The sequence below is a fragment of the Tursiops truncatus genome, chromosome 5 (genome assembly GCF_011762595.2).
Source record: "Tursiops truncatus isolate mTurTru1 chromosome 5, mTurTru1.mat.Y, whole genome shotgun sequence".
In the NCBI taxonomy this organism is placed as follows: Eukaryota; Metazoa; Chordata; class Mammalia; order Artiodactyla; family Delphinidae; genus Tursiops; species Tursiops truncatus.
The window spans coordinates 100,391,058-100,417,357 of NC_047038.1; the positions used below are offsets into that span (position 1 = coordinate 100,391,058).

The following is a 26,300-nucleotide window of genomic DNA, read 5'->3' on the forward strand; positions in this document are numbered from 1 at the left end:
TGTTCTCAGGAAAGAACCTGTGCTCAAGTCCTACATCAGTGGGACCCATCTCTGAAGTTAGACAATTGGGTTGGGATTGTATCCTCTCCCGTCACTCACACCAGCATTTAGGCACATGACAGGCTGAATTAAGACTTACCTTCATTTAAGAGAGAAGATAGAATCAGTTATTATGAGGAAAGCCATCCTAAACGTTTTATCTCGGAAGTTAGGATGGACATTCCAACGTGAATCTGGGAAGGCTCTGAGAGAGGCTCAAGAAGGAGAAGAGATAGGACACAGAACTGCCATCTTGTTTCCTCTTTATCCTCAGCAATCCTTCGCCTGGCTCTGAAACCTACTCTGGGTTATTTTGGACTGGTGTGTAAAACAGAGATAAGTGGTGGAGAAAAGATTAAAAAAGAAAGTAAAGGAATTCCAAGGATAGAATGGGAAATTCAGTTAGCCATTTGGCTAGACAGCTATTTAAATTAAAAAGTTCTGCATAAGTTGGTTGTATATATATTAGGAACTACCTAATTGGAAAGTTGGACAGCATCATGGTTTTTTTGTAAGATTAGATATAAGTGATACCTAACTCAATTTGTCAGCTTTCCAAAGAACATCTTCCTGATTTTTATGTCTGAAATCTTTGTGTTTTCCAGCATTTGGCACAAATGGTTGCCTTGGTTCTGTAATGTCACATCTTCAGGAGTCATGAAGGTCAAGATCTCAGAGAGCTTTGGGGGAATGAATGAGATGGATGTTTTCTGTGGGTTAAGATAGCAGAGGCTCACTGGAAGATGACCAAGTCTGAAGGGTAGGACTAAAAAGAGCCCTTATTTGTTAAATGTGTTCCCTGTGTCAGGCACTGTACTTTTTGGTTCATATGTAATAATTAATTTTATGTTCACATTTTATGTTCTGTGAGGTACCATCATGACACTAATGATTTCCAGCTGAAGAGGACACACCTATGGGATGAATGGGAGGACAGGTGGTGACATCTCACAAGTAAATCTCTGGGAGAATGCCAGTTAACAAGGACCAAACAAGACGTGAATCCACTACTAGAACATTATATATATAGTGGCAGGAGGTCAGCCAGCAAGTGACAAATAGACTGTTGAAGAAACTGGTGTCAAAGACTAACGAAAAATAAGGTTCTCCAGGGAGAATCCATGGTTCTTGTAGAATAGGTGGGTCAGCTTCCTGTTGGGAGTTTCTAGGAAGTCACTTAGCATTGATGACATTTTTGCAGTATCTTATTCCAGGCTCTTGGCTCTGCCCTTTACAATCCCATTGGGTAAAGCACCCAAGCAGATTCTGGTATGCATAGTTTTCCAGATCTCATAGACTCATATTATTAATAGTAGTCTAGGTGGCATTGTACATTGAATTATGAGATTTGAGCACTTTCATTTTTAAACAATGCTCATTACCTCCAAAAGATCTTAAATGCCTGACAGGTCCATGAACATATTATAAAGTGTTTGAACTTCTGTACTTATAATATACAAACATCAGTATATGCACTGTTCGTGCCAGAGCCCTTGTGTCCTGTGATATAAAGCTAGTTGTCAGGTAGGAGCGCAGTTGAAATCTTCTTCAAACATAAATATATTGAAATTTCCTAATGTAAGACTAATTGATGGTAATAGGAATTAGTTGATTTTAATAATGTAATTTGTTCAGTATCATAACAATTTAAAAAAAGGAAAGAAAAAGGTTTAAATCTCTAAATTCTATGCTGAAAGATCCAAGGTTAAGATAAGGTTGTAGCACAGCCTGTTTATTTGCATTGTTAAAAATAATGATCAAGTTAATTAAAATTGAATTATAGTGGAACCATCTCAATAGACTCATGACAGCCATTTTAATGAGTTCCATTAAAGGTAGCAATAATAATTAAGCTATTTTGAAACCAGCTCAATAATTTTCATAAGGAATCTATTGTGCACATTTCTCTTGCGTCCCTGCTGGTAAAACTGTAGTAGCAGGATATTAAGACTGTGGACTCTAGATACACCTGTGGCCCTGCCTGTTCTGTAGTGATTGTGTAATGAATTAATGCTGTGCATGCTATTTGAGAAGAGTAGTTACCATCAATGTACATTATCCCTCTCTGCACAACTCTTCCACCTTCAAAGAACAATGGTAACACTAAAAAAGAGGGGACATTGTAAGGCAAAGGTCCCCAGTCTTTTCTCAACAACTGGGGACTCTATAAACACCAAAATATTTAAAAGTCTCGTTACATAAATGTAGTTGTATTTTTAGTATCCTATTGATTAATGAAAGGAATAATGACACAAAGCTGTATGATTTCAGCAGTAATTCACATTTTATTAGTCACAACTTCTACATACAAAGAAGAAATATTAGTGAATTTTTGTTTGAGCCTATGATGTTTTAGTTGTCAGACAAAGCTGCTGTATTTTTGTCCTTCCCTTTCCTTCCCTCCTGAGGATAGGGCCATTGGTTTGGAAATCTTCTCCTTGGGATGTTAATCTGAACAGAAAGTTGGGAAAAAGGAGAGTGGGTTACTACATAGATATCAACACATCTGGCATCTACTTGCTCTTTCTATGAGAATGTTTTTCTTTTAACTTATCACAAAGCTCTATTTTATATATTTGTATTTGTAACTGGAACAAAATATTAGCTAAAGGAAGAATGAAGCTGCATATTTATTCTTTGTCCCTAATTCTGTGAACATTGAGACTTTATGTAATGAATAATTAAAAGGCTCTTTATATAGCTAAAGAAATCTTGACTTTATTGTGTTCAAGAATGACCGATTATGCTAGTAAACATCACTCAATGTAGATAACTTATCTTCTTATTTCAGGCTTTTAAGTAAATACTTCATTTTAAAATTTTAAAGCCTCTTGACTTCTCAAAAACCACACAGATTACTGATAAATATCCATAGGTTGACTTCGTAAAGCTCATTAGCTGTTTTTATTATATTTATTATTATTTATTACAATTATTATTTATCACATAAATTTGTCATGGTGTCCTAGGTTATTACAAAGCTGTGTGTTCTTCGACTATTTACATTTGAGCACAGTGTGCTTCTCTCCAGAAACAGCAATTTTCCGGGGGGATTCCTGCAGCTATTAAATAAAAATGCAATCATAAGGTCACTAATCTTACCGTAATAAAGTACAAATGCAAAGTTGTTATTATTAATAGGTTTATCCACATATATTATACAAAATTATATAGTATTTCAGAAACATAAGCAATAATTAAAATGTTACCATGGGTATAACCTCGGTCAATTAATACCATATCCACAAAAGAGTACTGAATTTTTGGACTATTGGACTTTATGTTTAGAAATTATTTTTCTTGCAAAATAAACTGTGAATGTGATAATCTATTAAAAGGAACTGTATGTAGAAATGGCTAAACTTAGACACACATTTTAGTTCTAAATTTGCCTTTTTCATTAATAAAATTAAAGATCAACATTGCTCTAATCTTCTTTTCATTGAAAATTAACATAAATCCTTAGTCTAGAAAATTTTAAATTAATATAATCTTTGTGTGAAAAATGTATGAGTTATTTAAAATAACCATTTGATTCTATTTTTTAAAACTCAATGGCACATCATGAGGAATTAATAAGTCATTTTACACATGGCAAGTAGCTTAATCTTAAACGTTTGTTTTATAATATTAATTTTATAAAAAGCCTAAAGAAATGGACATTTTTACAGTGATCCTCCAAAAGGAAAAGAAAGACGGGGGGAAAAATGTAACTTTTGAAACACTTTTAATTCTACAGATTACATTTCTCTAAATTTTGTCAAGTTTTGGCTTAAATAAGTATGGGAAACTTCAACCCAAATGTATATCGCTTTAGAATTTGATAAATGATTAAACCTAACAATTAAGATAAAAGGAATTTGTTGTTGTTTTAGGCTTTCCTCGTGTAGTGTTCAAGCCAGAAAATATTTTAATGTTTGTAAACTGATTTTCAAGGATTTGATACTGTCCTAAATTTCTGTCATTTATGTATAAATAGTGAGTGTTTTTTCTATTATTGTCAATTCGAAACCAGAAATTTTGTGCAATGCATGCTAAGAAAAACCCGCCTGGTAGGTACCTAGACAATCTTCACATTACATTCATTGTCTTCTATACAGCAATGCATTGAGAATTTAAAGAACAAATGAGCAAAAATATAAAGTATGTCAAGATGTCTTTATATACTGGTTAAAGTGGAGGTTAGCATCTGTCTAAAATAATGATATAACATTACCATAGGAAGAGTAAGCCTTTTGTTTGCCTGTAAAGATGATGCCAGCAACTTTCAGACGCTTGATCTGAGCCAAGAATAAATGTCTGTATGAGAGCATCGTTTCTGCATTAACTAAGAGGAAAAGGGAAAATTTACTCTAAACCTTCTTAGTTCACTCATTCTCAGTGATTGTATGGTGAACTTCAGGAAGCCACAAATATCTGAATTGACTTTGCATTCTGTACAGGCCTCGCATTTGGGAGGTGTTTAAGGCTTTCACCCATATGAAGGAACCACTCATGTACATAGCAACTAGGTATTTCCTTGAATTTGCTCATTTCTCCCAATATTATTTTTCTTCATAAAATTACCAGTATTGGGCTTAACTACACTGCACTTCTAATTCTTTGTGTTAGTACTTGAGTATCCACAGCAGTTTAAAGGGACTTAGGTGGGGATATGGGTAAAATTTACATTGGTAGTGAATGTTTACATACTGGTTGAAGTCTAGGCTTTAGACTTCAGGTTTTGAGTCTCTGCTCAGCAGGATCAATGGAAATCCTCATCCCCCTAAGCCTCCCACCTACCCCTCACAGCATATGGAGCACCTTATGTCCTCTCCTTGGGAGTTATTGATATTATTGGACCTGGAAGGCATGGCTGGGTTTGATCATACTGTTGCTGCTGATTGCTTCCACAGATGCTGAGCACCCTCAGCCCCCAGCCCACATAGGAGAGGCTTTCTCTAAGTGGATCTTAAAATTATTTTATTGGGTTCCCCAAAGGGTGATCTCATTTTCTGTCTTTTGTTTGTTTGTATTTGAAATCCCTTTGCTTTAGGAACTTGGAATCATTTTCTCCAAGCTTGATTAAGAAGACATTAGAATGGGCTCATCTGATGTTCATCCAAAAGCATCTTTCTTCCTTGAAAATGCATTGGTGTCTTGGGTGGCAGCCTTGGTGCTTCAATTTCTATCTCATTGGAACTTTTCCCCACAAGAGCCATTTAGAAGTCTCTTTCACTGGTCTGTCCATTCTTGAGCAAAACACACCGGACAGAATGTCTTCCCCTGAAGTTATCTGGGACAGACAGACTGCTCAGCATTTAGAAACTACAGTTGTCCTCCACAGCCTCAACTCAGTTCATTCTTTTTTTTTTTTTTTTTTTTTTTTTTACGGTACGCGGGCCTCTCAGTGCTGTGGCCTCTCCCGCTGCGGAGCACAGGCTCCGGACGCGCAGGCCCAGCGGCCATGGCTCACGGGCCCAGCCGCTCCGCGGCACGCGGGATCTTCCCGAACCGGGGCACGAACCCGTATGCCCTGCATCGGCAGGCAGACTCCCAACCACTGCGCCACCAGGGAAGCTCTCAGTTCATTCTTTACTCGCAGCCTATAACCTCTCCACTTTTGCAAAATAAGCCTTCAAAAAGCTTTCTTGCTACCTTTTCTAAACTTTGAAAAAAGTTGAGAAATTTGATAAAAGAAAAGGAGATGATAATTTTTTAGTCCTATGTGGTTTTGTTATTTGTTTGTTTTTTTTGTGTGTGTGGGGTTTTTTGTTTTGTTTTGTCTACTTCATAGCCCACATTTTGAACTGCCCTATGGTTATTGTCTTCTTGGAATATTATTTTGAAAATCTTTCAAAAATCACGTTATTTTTTATTGATTTCCCAGGAAGTTTATGTTTGGTAAATTTTCAAATATGGAGGAACTCGTTATCCTCAACTCTATTCCTTATATAATCAACCTCTATCTTTTCTATGTCTTAAGAAGCAAAATTCTAATTTCAAATTTTTTTCAGTTTCACCTCAAGATCTAAAAACCAACACTCATTTCTTAGGAACTAATTTTCAAGTTCATGGATTATCTAAACTGCTTGCTGTTCTTCCTGATATTTCTGCCTGGTTTGTGGCCAATTCATTGTTCATTAGCACCTCTGACAAATGGTGAGCCAAGAGAGAAAGAGGGAGAGCAGTTAATTTTGCCATTTTTGGAAAACTTGAATAAAAGGTTTAGTAGGAAAGGACACTAAAATTAATACCTAAAACAGGATTTAAAATTGGTCTGTTAGGAAGATGACAATTTTTCCTTCTCACAGCATAATGTTGATAACAATTATCGTCAAGCACTTGACCAGTATAAGTGATATGTGAAAGAGAAATTGTGCCGTCTTTTGCATAGGGAGATGTTGCTACTGACACATGAATGAAAAGAATCCACAGTTTGTACTCAAATGGCCTGAATTCAAGTCTTATCTCCAACCTTCATTAGCTTATGTGATCCTGAGCAAGGCATATACGTTTCTCTCTGTTCTCTCTTCTGTAAAGTGTAAGCAATAACGGATTTTTCATAGGGCTGCTGCAGTGAAAAGATATCACATATAGGAAGACACTTTAAAAACTCTAAGGGGTATTCCTATAACTTTACAATTATAATCATTATCATTACTATTATCATTAGTAATGTGTTTGAATGAATTATTTTGATTCATTGACACTTTCTCATTTAGTTTTCATGGAAGATAGTTTAAAAAGTTGATGGTTATGTCTGCACTCTATAACAAGAAAATATTTTATTCTGCTTGATAACCTCATTGGTTTTAAGTGACTTAAAGTAATGCTGAGCCCCAAGTCTCTAGTTAACAGCCCAAACCAGGGAAATAACATTTACTCAAGCATGGAATCAATTGCACTTAGTATCCGAGGTCAGTAGCAGTCTTAATAGCTCAACTTTGTATCCAGACTGTATATTTCCTATAATTGGGACAAGAATCCATAATGAGCTATAAAGGTTCTTTTTAAGTTTTAAATTATCTGAAACTAGATAAAGCAGGCAATGCCAACGGGAAGAAAATATGGAAAAGGAGGCAAAAAAGTACATCCATTATTTAAAGTGCTTGAAATATGATGAAAATAAAATGAAATGAGGAAGCACTTGGAATATGATGAAAATAGGATGGAATGAGGGTACCCTAGAAAAATGATAAGACTTGGCATATACGACACTGCAATTAGACAAATGTAAAGACCCTACTGATAATTTACTTTCTATCTGCTTAAAAATGGAAACCATTTTTAAGTCACACATAGTCTACAAGTAAATAATTCTTAGGAGCAGGTTGTTTTATCTCAATGGCAGTGTTTAATTTTCTAAAGAACATAGACTTAGTGGGAAGATTCCAACATGAGAATGAGCTTGAAACCTACAAAAAGGCAAGTATATTGAAAATAAGCCCATCTTGCTATTACTCAGATACTCAAATGGAATTAGACTTTTAAGTTCCCATGCCAGTTTTTTGATATTGAGAGCTGAGTCCACAAGTGGGAAGTTTCATGTCTGGAGGAATGTTTTACTCTACGGATGTGCATGTGGGATGTGAATGTATATGGTGTGTGTGTAGGGGGTGTGAATGTGTGCACGCTTGTACTCATCGATGAGTAGAGAAAAGAGAGCTGGGATGTGAGTGACAGGAACACAAAGACTATCTTAGAGAAATTTTGAGTCAACAAGCTCAAGGAAACTCTAGACTACTAAGGGAGAGATTTAGAAATGGCCACTGAAAGTATAAAGCAGGAGGTTTTTCTGGGAGCTGACTGAGAGGAATCTGCATATCTTGGAAGGGAGAGTTTAGTTCTTTAACAGAATCCAGTAAACTCTGCAGTGTAACTCTAAACAAAGAAAACCATTTTAATTGGAAATTGAGGTTTGAATTTGCAGCCCAGGTAAAGAGGACCTTGCTTTGGTTAGTAATATGAGACAAACCATTATTTAAGACACACACACATACAGAGGTGAAGAAACAATTAGATATACTCAAAATGTTAGCAATACTTATCTCTGTATAGTGAGATCATGGCAATTTTTAATTTCTCCTTTTATGCTTTTTTATAGTGTCCCAATTTCATGAGTTGAACATATATTAATTTTGTAATTAGACAAAAAACAACAAACACTATTTTAAAACTAAATTTAATCATGTATTTTTCTTGTGTGTACCATCTAATCTGAAGGTCTAGGGGACAATGGAGTATGACACTGGCTGCCACCAAAAATATATCAGTTCAGTAAGAGTATATAGAGGTGGTTGATATTATACTCCATTCAGGATCTAAACAGGCACATAACATACTTGTGTTTCATTTTTAAGGCCCTTGACTGACAGCAGACCTATGATGGAATTATAGAGGCAGGAAGAATCCACCTCCACAGGAGCTGTTCTCTCTTTTGCACTTTCTCGACTTTATTCTCTCTCACAGGGATTCAGTTGGATATTTTGGCCCCAACATTTTAATAGTAGTAGTGCTACCCCTTTTTCTGAATCATGTGATCCAAAGTGTTGGGAGGTGGTAGGCACAAAACTCCCTGAATCTCTCTCTACTTTATTTAGCTAAGACAAAACTAGACTTTCTAAAAAATTTAAAACTTCCACCAGGAAATAAAAAGAAAAACCAAAGACAGACGTTTTGAAACAGACATGCATCAAAGCACAGCCTTCTATCTTAATTCTGAAATCAGATCTTGGCATATTCCAGTACCCACACAAATTCTGCATTGTTGGTGAGAACCCGAAGGAAATGTTAGGATTTTGGCAATTTTTGACTATTCAGTTTTGTTACTGTGTTTTTTACCCTCTTAGGAATTTATGTTTTCCCCAAAGAAAACATAATTAAAGAGCCCCAGTATCCGATATTAATGGACAAGTGGATAACATGACAATACATTACTCTATGCTAAGGTCTTCAAAGAATCTGGCGAGGAATCTGGTGGAAAACTTTACACTTTTTAAATTAGTAAATTGCACTAAAACACATTCTTAATCCATACTTGTTTAATAGTACCATTTGACCCATATACTTGAAATATTAGACAAAGTGATTGTACACATTCTTGCTGAGGTTTCTCCAACTAAATTCTAACCAAAGTAGCAAGACAGAAAGTGTCCAAGGGGCTTTGTCTATGGACGCTTTTCTGCCCTCGACTCTGGCAATACTGATACTCAAACAACTTGCCCAAGTATAGTAAGGCCATTATCAGCTTTCTCTCCTCTTCCTCTCTCTCCCCTTCCACCCACTTCTCCTCTATCTTCTTCTATTTCTCTTCTAGGTCCCTGAAATCCCTCTGGTCTTGGAAGTATTACACATCCTCCTTGTAAATCTCCTTGTTAAGGCCCTTCAAATCTTGCTTGCCTTTTATACTGACCTTTCATAGACTCTCCTTCTGAGGATGTCTATGATTTAGGAATTCTAGAAACTTAGCCCTTACCCTTGAAGCATCTGTGGGTTTTGTAGAGTTCATCTGAAACATGCCTTTAACTGAGAATTGAGTTGACTGGTAAAATTCAGCTTTAAGTGATGCCCTGGGCAAGTTCTCACCAGAGACCCTGGGAATTGAAAGACAGACATCACACTCCCTGGAGTCTGTATCAGTCACATTAGCATCCTCCGCTGGTTAGAATCTTTCAAGTCTCCTCTTTACAAACTTATTTAAGTTGCTACGGTCTGTATAAGGGATGTCTCCTAGTCTCAATTAATCCACAAATAAGAGAAAAGTAACATAGTATGAGTCCTGTGAACAACCAAGCATTTTCTAGTTTGTTTATACTCTCTGGTAACAAAGATCTTTGCTAAATTCCTAAGGAGCTTCTAGGAAACAAATACAGTGGCCCTTCTTTTTCAGCAGAGAAGTGGGAGGGGAAGAGGGGGCTTTGGTAGATATACCCCCCCCCCCCACACTGCTTAATCCTCAAGTGACAATCTTCCTATCCTTCAGTTGTACTATCTAGTTTAAGATAATCACACACATCATACACTTCAGTGAAGTGATGTCAGGTGGAAAGGGTGGAGACAGAAGTCAAGAGATGTGAAGGGAAAGATCTTGGATGAAAGGGTGTGTCACAGAGGCATGCCTTAACCTTTTGGATTAGGGACTATCCAGCAACTACCTTGAGTTCAATTTTGTATTGTCCTGAGTCTAAATTGCTTGCGGTAATAATTGTTAGAGCCTGAAATAGATTACCGACATGATAGGTTCCTTGTCTTTTTTAAAAGTCAGAATCTTGAATCATACCTATTGACACTTATCTTCCTGATGCTCCTGAGTCCATCAAGTGTGTGCAGATTTCATTTTGGTTAATTTCATTGTTTTCCAGCTTTCATCTAAAACTGCCCATTGGCATTTTACCTGCCAGGGTGCAGGTAGAACATGTAAAGCCACATGAGTTGATGAAGGACAATTGTTCCTACCAATTAGAAAATAAGCTACATTGCTTCTGGTTAGGAATTCCATACACATTTTATAAAGGAAATGCCCCCCAAATTTTTTTCCCTGCAGAACTTAATTTGATTCGTTAAATGGCTGAGAATTCTTCCGCCAGAAAATCAATTTTCTAGTGGGACATCAGGCCTGGATGGGGCAGATCACCAGAAAGAAAGACTCCAAGAAACCAGAGAAAGAAGGATAAAAGAGAAAAAAAAAACATGTGTCCACACAGACTTTTTTTTTTTTTTTTTTTTTTTTTGCGGTACGCGGGCCCCTCACTCTTGTGGCCTCTCCTGTTGCGGAGCACAGGCTCCAGACGCGCAGGCTCAGCGGCCGTGGCTCACGGGCCCAGCCGCTCCGAGGCATGTGGGATCTTCCCGGACCGGGGCATAAACCCGTGTCCCCTGCATCGGCAGGCGTGTGCCCTGCATCAGCAGGCGGACTCTCAACCACTGCGCCATCAGGGAAGCCCCACACAGAGTTTTATTTTTGGTGTTGCTAAGTTTGAATGTGTGCTCATCCATATCCCTGGAGATCCCTAGTGAGAATACTCTTATTTTGTGTCTTAAAGAAATCTAGTGATGATTTTTAAATAATCTAAAGCAGAGACCTTTATAAAAATTTTTGAATAATTGAGTTGGCATTCCAGGTAACCAGTACTGTAATATCTAGATTTGAAATTGACATTTTTGGTAGTGGGAGGAGAGGGGGGCTGCATCAGCAAAATGTTTACTACTCTGTCCTCTTTCTTTCATACTGTGTAATTTTGAGAGCTCTTAAACCATGATAAGGAAGTAATTATGCTTCGAATTCCTCTAAAGATCTAACTAAAGGGCATCCATCTAAATAAACATTTCTAGGAATACAGGTTTAATGACCCAGGTAATTCTGATTGGAGAAATAAGATTTTACATAAATAGCTGAGGGAAGCAAGTAAAACCTTGTGTGTGTGTGGGGGGGGGGGGGGGGTCAAAGAAATGCAGAGTTTCTAGGGGGTAGGAGACATGGTTTCTCCATTCTTTTCCACACCCACAGCCCCAGATCTGTGATCAATGTGTGTCTATGATGTACCTGAAATAAAACGAAATAAAACGAGTGATGCCAGCTGCGGGGAGACCGAGGCAGGGCTCTGCCTGGCCGTTGGGGAGCCAGGCGCCCGGCAGTCACTCAGGCTCTGAGATAAACGAGCAGTGAGGCGCTGGGCGAGGACAGGGCTCCTCCCGGCCTCCCCAGTAGTGCGGCTCGAATCTTCTGAAGCTGCCAGTTGCCAAATGAAATCTGAAACCCAGGGCTGCGTCTGAGGGTTGGCCCGGCTCAGTTGTTCCAGCCTCTTGTACTGTACATTTACACATTCACACACAGTCACTCTTTCTAACTTCTGGGACTCTTCTTTGCGCAACTGCTAGGATTTCTCAAGTGCATGTGGCAACTCAGTCCAGCTCCGGGTGGAAACCGGCGGGGCTTCGGAGGGTCTCGAAGGCCAGGGGAGCTGTCAAGGCTACAGCGGGGACCGGGGAGTATCGAGGCACAGGCGGCTGGGGGGAAAACACCCACAATTTCCACCCCAGCCGCAGCTCCTTCTGCCGCCGCGTATTTCTTCCAAAACTACAGCTGCGGAGCTACCAAGTGCATGGGGCACAACACTTCCCCTTATTGTGGGAAGTAAGGAGGCTGCTCTCCCCCTTTTTTCTTTTCCTTTTTTCCCCCGGCTTGTCCTGGGGGCCTTTTTCTTCGGAGCAGTCGCCGTCCCCCGTCTGTCGTGCGCTCCGAGGAGGGTAGGTGACGCCGCGGGGTGTGTGTGTGGGGGGTGTGCTCCGGCGCCACCGCGGGAGGCTGGGACGCGGCCTCGCCTGCGCGTGGGGGCTGCGGGCACAGCTGCCTGCGACAGGGGCGGGGGCTGCAGGGGGCGAGGGGGGATCGCAGGAATCCCGTGCTGGTGCAGTGTGTGTGTGTGTGTGTGTGTGTGTGTGTGTGTGTGTGTGTGTGCATACGCGCGTGTGTAGATGATGGGAAACAATGCTCCTTTATTATTTTTAAATGGATAAAAACAACGCAAGCTGGTGGTTCGCGCTTCTAGGCTTAAAAATAGAGGGGATTGAAAACTCTGTGCAGTACACTTCCCTTAGTATCTATCCTCCCTTTCCCCGCTGCTTGTTTCTGCTGGTGTCTTATATCAGTATTATAAGAGTTTCCTAGATAACAGGCATACAGAGGTATGTTTTAATAACAGCACTTTCATTGTAAACAAAGCGTTAGGGAATCTTTGGTGGATTTTAAGCCACCCAAAAGATTTTGTTTAGATTTTTTAAAGAGTAACTTTTCGAGGAGGTATCCAACCTCTTTTGAAGATAAATATGTAATATGTTCTAATTTAAAAAATACTTCTCATTTTAGAAATGTTTATTGTACAAGTCCCCAAGTAGAAAGGGGGAGAATATTACTCTGGATTCCTTAGAGATGTTAGGTTTTCAATACCAGCTAGTAATAGGGAGCCCAGACTCCCTTGTAGTCTATGCATATATTAATTCATTTAAAATATCATTTCCAAGCTATTTCTGCATCCCTCATAGTTTATATTAAATTACTCTTTTATTTTTTAAATGTAGCAAGACATTATTATTTCACCTCTTTCTAAAATGAGGAAAAAAATAAATCATGCTGGGTATTTGAAATATAAAAGTTGTAAAGTGTCTGCTTATCCATAAGCAAAACAATATGTGTTGCTGTGTCTGCTAAGTAGGACAAATCAATTGAAACCCAGCAATACTTAACAGTAGAGGTAAGAGCTTTACTCAATTACTGAGAAGATGGACAGACAGATTAAATACAAACAAGCTGTCCCCTGATTCTAATTAGAACTCAAAACCAACCCTTAAGGGCAAGAATGGATGTTGGTATTAAGCTAGGCATCATAAAACATAAAACACACAGAATTAGTATATTAGAATAAGCCAGAAAATAAATATAAAGCCCACGTTAGACTTGTTAAGATCTCACTCTCCCTTTTAAATTTCTTAATACTTCCTCTTCTCTGGGGATAGTTCAACCTCTAAGAGAGCCCAATGATACAATTCCCCTTTTTGTCTTCCCTGAGTGCCTGACCTTCAGGTAGCAAGTCGAGAAATCTGTTCTCTTTAGAGCCATTACTGAGTTGTCAGAGAATTCACCTTAGACATCTTGGAGGACTGAGATATTGACAAAACCTTAAAATAAATAAAATCCTCCTTCCATTCAGAGGAGGTATGTTCTTGGTGGAAGACCTTTAAGTGGGAATAAGGGAAAACTTGTGAACTTTTTCAGATCTGGAATTTAGTTTGTGGTGTATGTAAGGAATACACAACTAGAGTGATAAAAGGAAGGAGAATCTGTAATCCTTTCTACATGTGAAAGGCTGTTGAAACTCAGTCTGTCCTTGGCTTTCAACTGTGTTATTTGGTTTTATTACTTAATCTCAGGGGCTTGGTTTTGAGAGGAGGATGGTTTATCAGTTATGTTCTTCTGGGCTGTATATACAGTGAATCTGAACAATTTTGAAAATAAAGACTTGAGTAAGTGGGGAAGAATTGCGTTCTCAAGAAAAATAATCACTGCAGAACAAATAGCAATGTACCCTTCCAGACAAGAGTATAGATTTAAGTTTAAAAGTGGGAAGGAAGTGTTCTGGACTGAAATTTTCAGTGAAATCCTTTCAGGTTTTGCTCAGGATAGCAATGGCCAAAGCTCTGAAAACTTTCATCCTTATGGTTTTATTTACTGTGTGATCTTGGGCTCTCTAGGGTGAGGGTGTGGGTTTAGGGAAGCAGGGGTGTGGTGGGGCAGGAAGGGCAAGGAATGTGCAGCAGGTGGTACTGAGTAGTTTGAGTCTGTTTATTTTGCTGTCTTGGTCAAAGCCTAGTTGTTGTTTACCAACAGTGCCCTGAATAGTTTTGCTGTGACCTACTGGCCCATTGACGTGTGTTTTCTCTCTGGCTCTGTCAGTGTCCAGGTTGGTTTCTCAAGGCTGAAAGTAGGTGGTGCCACTGCAAAGTCCAGGCCATGCATTTGGTTACTGTTTTTAGCGTTTGCAGTGCTGTAGGACCGTCTTTGTTACCTGTGCTTATTCTCCTGTGTTTTTTCTGGCCAGTGTTGAAGAGTTCTTTTCCCATGAGTTGAGCTTATGTAATGCTGATTCCTTCTTTCTGCCTTGTTTCAACGTTTGGTAAAGCCGAATGCCTTGGGAAGATAAGATGGGGGAGGTGGATAGAGCCCCAGCTTGGAGCCCAGTAAGGAAGGACAGCCACCCAATTGGTCATACATGAGTGTGGAGAAGCTTGATGATAATGAGAACCTGAGGTATCCATTCTATCTTGATCACACTTTACTGAGGAAAAAAGCAGAAGAGATTTAAAATAAAAAGATGCCTGTTTACACTTAAACTTGTGGTTAAAGGATTAATATTTCTCCCAGATGGAGAAAGGTATTTAAAATTAAAGTCGCAAATAGGCAACTTAGTCATGAAGTTAATGCTCTTCATGTGCAGAGTTGGAACTTCATATTGAGTCTTGCAATGGTAACCCATCTGTCTTTGCTATATGAACTCAAACTTTACAAGATTATGATGGTTTCAGCAGCTAAGTAAAAGCACATTTGGAAGTGGAGGGATTATTGTGATGAAGACTCAAAGAGTGTTCAGTTTTCAGAGGTTACTATGTACATGTGTGCTTTTAAGCAGCATCTCCATTCTACTGTGGCATTGCCACAATTAATCTTTATAAAGTGCAGATCTAATTGTATAAGTCCCTTGTTCTAAAACCTTTGATACATCCCAAAGATCTATAAAAGTAACTTTAAACGCTTTAGTATAGCAACTAAAAGCTCTTCAAAGCCCTTCATTTTTAGTTTTGTCTTCCTACACAAAGGCTTCTCACTCTTCATACTTCTGATTTCTTGCTCCTGGGTTTCATTCTCCTGGAATGCCCTCTGCCTGGAAAGCCCCTCTTGATTATTGGTGGTTCACTTCAAGTGGAACTTCCTTTGGAAGACTTACCTAATTCTGTGCAGGAAGAATTAATCATTTCATCTTATCTGCTTCCATGATGTTTTAAACATACTGTGAATAATTATTTTTATGCAACCCAACCCACTACAGTGAGTTCCTTAATGAGTGTATTAGTGGTGAGGGAACCACCTGCATCTAGTGCTTAGCACAGTGTATGAAACATAGTCGGCATCTGTTAATGTTTCCTAAGTGAATGAGCAAGCAAAGTTATGAATGAGAAAAGGCAGTGGTGGACTCCAATTTATGCAGGTAGTTATTTCCCCAAAGTTCATTTCAAAAATGTCTATTTGGACTCACGGTTCACTTTCCAAAAGTGACAGTGCTCCCAAACATAATTCACTTTCCAGACCAGCCCACACAAGCCTATTTAATTCCTAGAATAGATGAAATTTTGTGCTTTTGCTATTCTAAAGTAAAAGCAAAACAAAAGAAAATCTAGTGTGGAACCATTTTTCCTTTTTGAAATTACAAAATACACTTGAGTTTAAAGAGAGTAGAAACAGTTAGAATAGGTATACATCTTCCACAATTGTTTTTTACATTATACTGTAAAATCTGTAATCTGCCAGATCCCAGTGGGAGGTCCTGGATTTAGCTGTGAGGACTAATAATGGATTCTGTTGCCTGTGAAATGGGCAATAATCTTAATTAATAAAACAAAATAGAAATACTAATTTTGGCTATTTAATAATTATCTTGAGTGCTAGTGCTTGAGGGAATCAGATTTAACTAAAGGGGAATGTGGAGGTGGAAGAAGAGGAGGAAATTTGGAAGGGCACCTACTTTCGTTTTACTGACTCTTTTTTACTATATTGGTTTTGTTTTCATCTCATTTGAGCGTTTACGCTCAAAGTTGCTTCTTGAAAAAAAATTGTTTTTCTCTCAGCAGTTATTGCTGCTGCCTAACCTGTAGAAGGGAGGTGAGGGTTACACTCCCTTTGAGCCAAAATACAAATGGGCTTATTTCATTTTCAAGGCGGTGATACTTTTGTCACTTGCATAACTGCCATTTAGCATGTGGATAATTTGTCAATAAAGAATGCATAATACTTGTGTTTCGGGCACTACCCAGGGACCATATATAGTTCAGTTTCCTCAAGTTCCTCTTTATATAGTACGTCTGAGAAGACTGGAAAAGCAACCATTGATATTTAAGAGTAATTAGTCTACTCAGCTTTCTAAATCTTCCATGTTCTCTATTTTTATCAGATTATATGACTGGAAATTTAACTATCCTAATCATATTATAACTCCTTTTTGTTACATTGTCTTCATTCACTATGCTTTAATATAATACTTTTTATTTTTTACTGGGAGTCAATAGAAAAGAGATGGGCTCCATGGAAAACATCTTGGCACTTTTTGTTATGTATTTCAATATTCCTTATATAAAGATCTCTATAAATTCATCTTTGCCTTTAACCTTTTTAAAAGTGTGTCTCGGGCTTCCCTGGTGGCGCAGTGGTTGAGAGTCCTCCTGCCGATGCAGGGGACACGGGTTCGTGCCCCGGTCCGGGAAGATCCCACATGCCGCGGGGCAGCTAGGCCCGTGAGCCATGGCCGCTGAGCCTGCGCGTCCGCAGCCTGTGCTCCGCAACGGGAGAGGCTACAACAGTGAGAGGCCCGCAAAAAAGTGTGTCTCTTCTGATTAACTAGTGTTGTTTCTTTTCTTAGAAGAAAAGAGGCTAAAAATCACCATGTTTCTCATTTTGGCTTGTCACCCAAGAAACTCAGAACTAAATTTGATGCGCAGTTGTACCCTTGTTGAGGTTTTCTAATGACATGGTTTGCGTCCTTTTAGCCTTACTTTAATGCACTTAACATATCCCTACCTTTTAACTAAGTTAAAAGTTAACTCAAATCCATTATGGAAATAGGCTGAATTACCTCCATTTTTTTTTTCTTTACTTTTTTAAGACATGTAGTTAAATACTTATAAAATTCTATTTTGTAGCTTTAGTATTCCAGAGCCAATAATTTTTCCAGATTATTTTTTTGTGGTTCCTTGAAACATTCTAGGTACTGATTTTATACTCCCTGATAGATAAAATGGCCTTGCCTCAAATTTACATTTCTTGAAAACCTTAGGAAGAAAATCATATCCGAGTAATTTTGAAAGTAGTTACTTAAGACCAAACATGTGAGTTCTTTTCAATATGCATATCATAAACGTATAGAAGAGTGCCCTCAGGAATATCTCTGAGAAGCAGAAGAGAAAACTTTCCTTTTCCTACAAATGAAATCTATCAGTAAATTGAGGCTAAAGTCATAATTAGGATCTGTAATTAGGGCTGTATTCTGCCCATCAAATTGAGTCCTCAGAAAAGATAGTAATTTTTCAAATTTCCTGAGGGGAAATAACTCTCATTTTGTCCTGAGTTTTTCTCTCTCTTTAAGTCACATAGACTTTCATAATAATAAGCACTCTAATGAATTAAGTACCTACTGGGTATTGGGTTGGCCAAAAAGTTCATTCGGGTTTTTCGTAATGTCTTACGGAAAAACCCGAACGAACTTTTTGGCCAGCCCATACCAAGCACTCCATGAGATTTTTTTTAACACATGCTACTTCTAATTCTATAAATAGTTGGAAATAATTAATAATTCTAGAAGTAAACCATATTATATCTAATTAAGGTATATTATTCCCACTGTATAAGGAAGTTTAGGCTCAAAGAGGTAAAACTTACTCAAGACATTATAGTTAATAAGGCATATGGAGTTGAGAAAAACAAATCTATCTGAATCCAAATACCCTGTTATTTCTAATATGTCACCTCCTCTCAGTGCTCTTCTCTTCAGTATTAATTTTAGAATAATAATCTGTGTTTCAATGAGTCTGACATATAGTATAGACCCTGGTCCCAATATGGCCTCCAGGAACTGGCCTTGAAGTTCTCCTGCAGGTCTTTTAGATGACATTCTGGTGCCAGTAAGTTGAGGTCCCTGGGATGGATTACCACCATTAGGGTTCTCTCATGAGAAAAGAAGCTCCCTCTACTATAGGCTGGTAACTGAATCAATCTATAGTGATTGGCTTGACCAGGCTTTATTTCCGGTGAGAGGTGAACAGCAAAGATATGGTCCATGAAACTACAATGCTCTATACTTATTGTTTAATTCCCAGACGTTTGCCCCAAGTGCAAGTAATTTATTTGTGAAATGATCCCAGGAAACCCCAGGTAAGGGGTAGGCTTCTTTTTTTTAGGCAAAACGGCTTATGAGAAGTTTTATATGTCAGTACTTTTAATATTGGATGCATCAAATTATAGTAAAAAGATGACTATAAAGATGCAGCCCTTCTATTTTCATGAACAGTGCACTGTATTACAGTAAACCAAGTTTATATCCACCATTAAGTATGCCACAGGAACACTGTGAGCAACAGTTGGAGGTGGCAGAGAGAGAAGGGGCAGGTGGTCCTAGAGCTGAGGACTAGAGACCCAACTCAAAAAGCTGAAATAAATAAATAAATAAATAAATAAATATTTTTTTCTTTATTTTTTTTCCCCAGGAACCTCCATACTGTTTTCCATAGTGGCTTTACCAACTTACATTCCCACCAACAGTGTACTAGGGTTCCCTTTTCTCCATATCCTCACCAACATTTATTATTTGTTATTTTTTTGATGATAGCCATTCTGACCGATGTGAGGTGATATCTCATTATGGTTTTGATTTGCATTTCCCTGATGATTAGTGATGTTCAGCATCTTTTCATGTGCCTGTTGGCAATCTGAATGTCTTCTTTGGAAAAATGTTTATTTAGGTCTTCTGCTCATTTAGTCATTTTATCATTTTTTATATTGAGTTGTATGAGCTCTTTATTATACCTGGGTATGTATCTGAAGAAAATAAAAACATTAATACGAAAAGATATATGTACCACAATGTTCATAGCAGCATTATTTACAATAGTCAAGATATGGAAGCAACCTAGGTGTCCATCAACAGATGAATGGATAAAGAAGATGTGGAGTATATACACAATGGAATATTATATAACCATTAATAAAGAATGAGATTTTGCCATTTGCAACAACATGGATAGACCTGGAGGGTATTTTGCTTACTGAAGTAAGTCAGACAGAGAAAGACAAATACTGTATGTTTTCACTTATATGTGGAATCTAAACAAATAAAACAAATGAAAGAATATAACAAAACAGAAACAGACTCAAAGAGAACAAACTAGTGTTTACCACTGGGGGAGCAGGAGTGGGGACAGATAGGGGAAGAGGATCAAGAGGTACAAACTACTAGATATAAAATAAGATATGAGGATGCAATGTACAGCATGGTGAATATAGCCAATATTTTATAATAACTTTAAATGGAGTATAATCTATGAAAATATTGAGTTCACTATGTTGTAAACCTGAAACTAATATAACATCATAAATTGACTATACCTCAATTAAAAAATAAGAAAAGAAAAAGCTAAAATATAGAAGGACAGGATTATTTCTCTGGGGGTAGCAACCGAGAAGGGGAGAAAAGTGGAGTTAGTGGTGGCAGTACTCACTGGGCACACAGAAATGAAATGGGCAATAGGGAAAGTAATTTCAAAGCTAATCTTTCTCAAGAAAGGAGCATTTATCATAGAAACTGTTGGAGTGCATCTCAGCCCTATCTGTAAAGATACCTAGAGAAAAAAGTTCTCCAGCCTCCTTGAAGTGTCATCTTTGATTGTTTTATTGTGTTGTGAATATCTGGTTTTAAATTTTCTTATGTGAAGAAACTTCTAGCAAGAAAAGATGAGCTAGGGGAGTCAAAGGAGCCTGATGTTATCTTGTTGCACCTAATTACATAAAACTAGGATTTAGCCACATGAGTACCAACTACAGAATTCCATTTTGGTTTTTGTATCCCATTATGGTTTAATTGTTACTGTGAAATGGTCAAGGGCACTGCCAACAATTTTATACAAAGACATCTATGGGTATACAGAAGGACTAGCCCTCTCACATTTGTCATTTGCTGATTAGAGATTTCATACTTTGGTAACAACTCACACTTTCATCATGGAATAACTTTTCTGTGTCTATGGGGTTAGGCTCAAGTTGGGAGGTTCTGTGGGGAGGCTTGAATTTTGGTGCCTAGAAACAGGTGGAGATTACCAAGGAATTATCTGGGTGAGGAGCCCTGAGAACTCCCGCACAACAGATGGAGCTGCTGGAGGAGGATGGGTGGGAGAAGGGGAGAAGCAAGGTCACAGGATAATTGTCAGAAGCCAAGGAATCAGGAGAAAAGGCAAATTCGGAGATAGTACTGGAAACTAGAAGGCAAGGGAAGTGAGGCATTGTATGATGTGACAAATAAGAGTCAGTTTCTGTGTCTAACAATAGGTAACAATTATTGAAGCCTTACTATGTGCTAGTTATGCCAAACTCCTGTCCTGGGTTATCTCCTTTAATCCTCGAGCTCCCACATCAGTAGGACCTATTATCATCTCTCTTTTATAGATGGGAAAACGGAAACTTGGGGAGTCAGTAACTTACCGAAGTCACACAGCCACTAAGTGGTAGATCTGGGATTCAAAAGTAAAATATCTTACTGTGAGATATTATGCCATACTTTATCATTATACTCAGGAATTAGACCTATGTTCCAACCTGGCTCTGATACACACAAGCCCTGTGACCTGGGGCAAATTGTATTAACCTCCTTGAACCACAGATTTCCTCTCTGTGAAAATGGGCATTTAATAATACCTAGTCCATAGTATTGTTATGGTTTTTTTTTTTTGTGGTACGAGGGCCTCTCACTGTTGTAGCCTCTCCCGTTGCGGAGCACAGGCTCCGGACGCGCAGGCTCAGCGGCCATGGCTCACGGGCCCAGCCGCTCCGCAGTATGTGGGATCTTCCCAGACCAGGGCACGAACCTGTGTCCCCTGCATCGCCAGGCGGACTCTCAACCACTGCGCCACCAGGGAAGCCCTTGTTATGGGTTTTTAGTTTATGAAGTGAGCGTGCAAAGAGACTTGAAGGCTATCTAGCATCTGGTAAGTGTCAATACATGTCAACAGTTATTATTAAATTAAATGATGAACATGGGTTTCCTGAGCAGTATTTTTCAAACTATAGGTCTTGCTCTATCAGTGGTCATAAAATCAAATCAGTGGTTCATGACCACTGTTTCCTTTTAAATGAAAAGGGATAGAACAGGATGGAATGGAATAGAAAAAAATCAGTGTTCGTTATATATAGTAAAAGTAAGAATTGTTTCATGTTTTAACTTCCTTTTTTTAATTTTAGTGTGTGTGTATGCACCTCACACTGGGTAAAAACGAAAAATGTGCTTCTTATTATTGATAACTGTCAAAATAAAGTATTTTTAAAATCCTTTAGAGTAGCAGTTCAGAGTGTGGTCCCAAGACCAGCAGCATCAATTTCACCTGGGAACTTGTTAGAAATGCAAATTACTGAGACCCACCTGGGCCCAGCCATTTGAGTTTTTAACAAGGCCTCCAGGTAATTAAGGACCATTACCTATTCAAAAATGGCACTTGGAAATAATGATAAAATTAGGTAAGGGTATATCTAAATGACTTGAGTGGTTAAAAGTTGTCTTACATTGACTAAAGATGTTAATTCTCCACAAAATGCTGTTTTGTGTCATGTGACTTTAGTTTTGTGTAGTCTTCTCTCCTATTTTTTCTATGCTGCCTGCTCATGGTGCAGGTGCGTGAATCCCACAGAAGTCAATTACTTTATATCTAGAAGGACATTGAGTAGTTAGATCATGTACTTTCTTCTAGAACTACAAGATAAAAGTTTAACATTCTTTGTGAGTAGCCCAGAGCCCTGAATATCTAAGTTGTGTTCAATTTGAAACATTTTAATGATAATAGTCCAGATGCCTGAACAGCTGTAAAACTGGGAATTAGGAACTCAAAAAACCTGCATTCAGTATTTTACTAATTGAGATATTTATTTTGAAAAGCACATGCAGACGAGAGATTGGCAGTCTACTGATAGTTAATGCAACACTAATACTGATGGTAAACACCAAAAAAAACATTTTGGGGAAAAACGGAAGCCATAAATTTCTATACTGGGTTGTTTTTTCCCATTAGTGAAAACAATGAATGTTTTTAAGATATTTAGGGACTGTATGTCATTACTTTAAAGAGAGAGCAGGCAATATTGCATTGACTAGCCTTTGTTCATTATTGTGTTTTACTGTTGTAGTTCGTTTTTGGTCGGAGGGTGTATTTAAGACTTAAAACAATTCTGTTTGAAAATACAGCATCCAGATTCACTAGAAAAGACTTGAGGACTTTTCCATTTTTTTTTTTTAAAGAGTATTACCTTGGATTTTTAAAAAAACAGTATTTCAATAGGTACATATTAACTTTTCTAAAAGTAAGTTCTTGGTGTGTGAAAATATTATTCAGGACAGAATTGTCAGAAAAAAAAGAGTTTCAGGCGTAAGAAAGTCAACCTTCTGGTTCACCACAGGTAAAATTTTATATACATATATTTTTTTGCGGTACGCGGGCCTCTCACTGTTGTAGCCTCTCCCGTCGCGGAGCACAGGCTCCGGACACGCAGTCTCAGCGGCCATGGCTCACGGGCCCAGCCGCTCCGCGGCATGTGGGATCTTCCCGGACTGGGGCACGAACCCGTGCTCTCAACCACTGTGCCACCAGGGAAGCCCAAAATTTTATATTTAAACAATGGCTGGAGAGATGTTTCGAAAGATCCTTCTTTACTTTGTAACCTATGGATGGGGAAGAGTGGAAGGGAAAGGAAGTAGGAGGTGGGCTCTGATCCTGCTTCTGGTATTAATTAGCATCTGTGAACTCAGGCAAATCATTTCGTTTTTCTGGACTTTAGTCTCCTTATCTATAAAATAAAGGTGCTCGAGTTAATACTTTCTAAGATTGTTCCAGCTTTGAAAAAGTCTCTGTGGCTAAATAGTAGTGTTCCTTTTGAACAATTTTGATAGGAGTGTGGCTATGTGTGTAATTGACAGGGCTCTGAAATTTGGATGTTTGACTTTATAGAGGAGTGAGGATCTGGAAGTCTGTAGATTACATGATAAAGTTTAGCCTGACCTTTCCTTGTGCCAATGGGCTAGTTTTCATCAGCTGTGGGTTTGGGGTCATGGGTGATGCCATTCACTAAGAGGCTTTTGAAAATGCATGAGGGTATTTTGGTCATAACAGTGATTGGGTGAAGCTACTGGCAGGCAGTCAGTGCCCAGGGGTCAAGAATGCCCTATGTCTTGCAATGTGTGTGACAGTCCCTCACTACAAAGAATTTTCTTTCCCCAAATGCCAAAAACATGTCCATTGCAAACCAGCAAATAAAGTTAAAAGATTGAGTTTTAACACCATATTTTATAAAGTCATCTGGGAAATGAAGTCATCATATACTTTCTGCTGTTTCAGTAACACAAATGCAAACACTATCTATTCTTAGATGACAACTGGTGTTTATGGTGCATGGGGGAGAACAGCCTCCAGCTCTCTGCACTATATATTGACTATGCAGTAAGAAAAGCAGCAAAATCTCAGCTCTGTTAGTACAGGGTGCAAATATAACTTGAAGGCATACTAGGAATAGTCCTTTTGAGTATGAAATTACTAGTTTCCGCATGACAGCCGTATTTTTAATGAAATCACTTACAGAAGTTGCCATTCAATGGAACGAGACATTTCTTGTGTTCAAATAGTGCCTTGATGAAGGCATTCGATACACAGATTTAATTCTCTATGATAAGAAATATCACTTGCTTAACAGCTTTATACATGATGGTGAATGACATGAATACTTCCTGTTTCTCCTCTGGCCTCCTTCTGCACTGGGTTGGCCTTGTATATTCTGGGTCAGATTAAGGATAGAGCCCATTCAGCAAGAGTGCCTCATCCAGGGCCTTCTCAAGAACCCTGGTAATGTTTTCAAATTTGACATAAACTTTGCTTTGGAATCATTTAAATCACAGGATCATTTTCTTAAAATGCTTTTCTCTCTTCCATCTTCCTTCTTGTGTTTGTCAAGTCCTTGGTTTATTAATGTGTATGTTTTTAAACTACTGCTTATTTTCAGCTCTCAGATACTGTGAGGATAAAAGGTGTTGTATGGGTAAAACTGTTGTCTAGCAAATCAAAGCCAACTTGGTATTTTCCAGGAGTGAAAGGGAACACCTGCTTCTTGCTTCTTTGGTGAGTTTGGGCCTTAATACCTCTGCAGGAGAAGGGGGAAAGGGAGGTGAAATTGAAATGTGTAACTTTTCCTATAAATTTGGTAAAAATTTAGATTTCAAGATATGATTGAAATTACAGAATTAAAAAAAAATTTCTTTTGGGTAGTCTTTCATGTTAATTATCTATACTGGGCCTCCACAATGAACAAATTATAAATTACACGCTACATTCCTCTTAGAATGAATTCATTGGACATTGGGACAAAAACCCACTTAGAAAATAGCTATAACCATCTTATCGCAATCTTTTAATACAGGAAATGTGTCCAAATGATCTAGGTGATTTGCCCCAGAATACTGAGTCAGGAAAAGGCAAACCAGACTCTTGATTTTTTGTTTTTCTACCCCACTGTCCCATTTTTCAGAGGTCTTTCTCACTGTGAGTTCCCTGAGACAATTAAACACAAATGCTAGCCTATGGCATCCACTGCATATAATGAATTACCTCCTCTGCTGTGCAACTAGAAGGGTACTAGTTAAGTACCATCTGGCAAAACTGTGAAAAGAGTCACTCATGATTTTCTGTGTTCTATCGATTAGGTGAGGAATTATGGCTGAGAAAAGAGCAAGTGAATCTGTAACATTTTAAAAAGCATTCTTACTGAGTCCAGAGTAACCCTAAAGGCAGCTGAAAAATTACCATATTAAAATCAAGGTGTAATACATTCTGTTTTGGTAATACATTTTTAATCTAATTCCTTGTAATAATATTAATGATACTGAATCCATTTAATATGAATATTCTCAATACACTGTAGATTTTCATTCAGTTCAGTCTTCAAACCACACTATAATTGTACACTGTTCTCTTATTTTATGTTTTCATATTCCTGAAAAACAAAGAAACAAGCCTGATGGTATATTACCAGCTAAGAGATTTCATGCAGAAAACAAAAACAAAAATTAAAAAAAACACAACAGGTTAATCTCCTTAAGCACTGCCTTGACAGGCCAAATAATCGTTGAAGGTGAGTGAGAGAATGGAGGAGGGGGAAAAAGAGGCTTTGGCCAATGGTAACTGCTGTGTAACGCTGAGAAACAGGGAGAGTTCTTTTTGTGCAGTGCTTTTATTCTCTCTCTATTTGCGGTCCCATCCTCTACTGTTTAATTTGTGGAACATTCCAGGGAGTATCCTTAGCTTCCCTGACATGAGGCTGGGACTGGAGCTTGAAGGCTTTGAGGGAGTCCTTTCAGAAACACGGGAGGACGAATAGAGCCTGTGCCATGCGGCGCATAGCTCAGCTGGTTGAGAGGGACTCCTCCTCGGGAACAAGGTGAGACCTTTGTTCCACTGAGCTGTGGGATGCCAGATCACGTGGCTCCAGGCACCTTTGCAGGCAGTTCTGAAAAGTGTATGCTGCTATCTCAGAAAAGTGGGGTTACTTCGATGCCACAAAAGAGAAAATACTAAATGCTTAGTCTTCCTTCAGACATTTGCAGGCAGTTCAATGGTGTCACTTTGGGACTCGGCTTCTAATATTTTTATTTTCAAGCAAGAATAGGATACTAGTAGCTTATGAGGGTTAGTCCTTATTTGTTTAGCAAATCACACTGAGC

The 26,300-nt window shown here is 38.4% G+C and overlaps 1 protein-coding gene across 5 annotated transcripts in view; it reads left to right on the forward strand.

Moving 5' to 3' along the window:
- ARHGAP24 (Rho GTPase activating protein 24) overlaps positions 1–26,300 on the forward strand; it is a 775,519-nt gene that overhangs the window by 252,200 nt on the left and 497,019 nt on the right. For 2 of the 5 annotated variants that reach the window (XM_073805425.1, XM_033857203.2), the window contains exon 1: positions 11,879–12,267. The exons of the other annotated variants lie outside the window; for them this stretch is intronic. The gene's annotated coding sequence lies outside the window, so the exon portion shown is untranslated. Of the gene's footprint in view, positions 1–11,878; positions 12,268–26,300 lie in introns of those variants that run through there. 5 annotated transcript variants of the gene reach the window in all.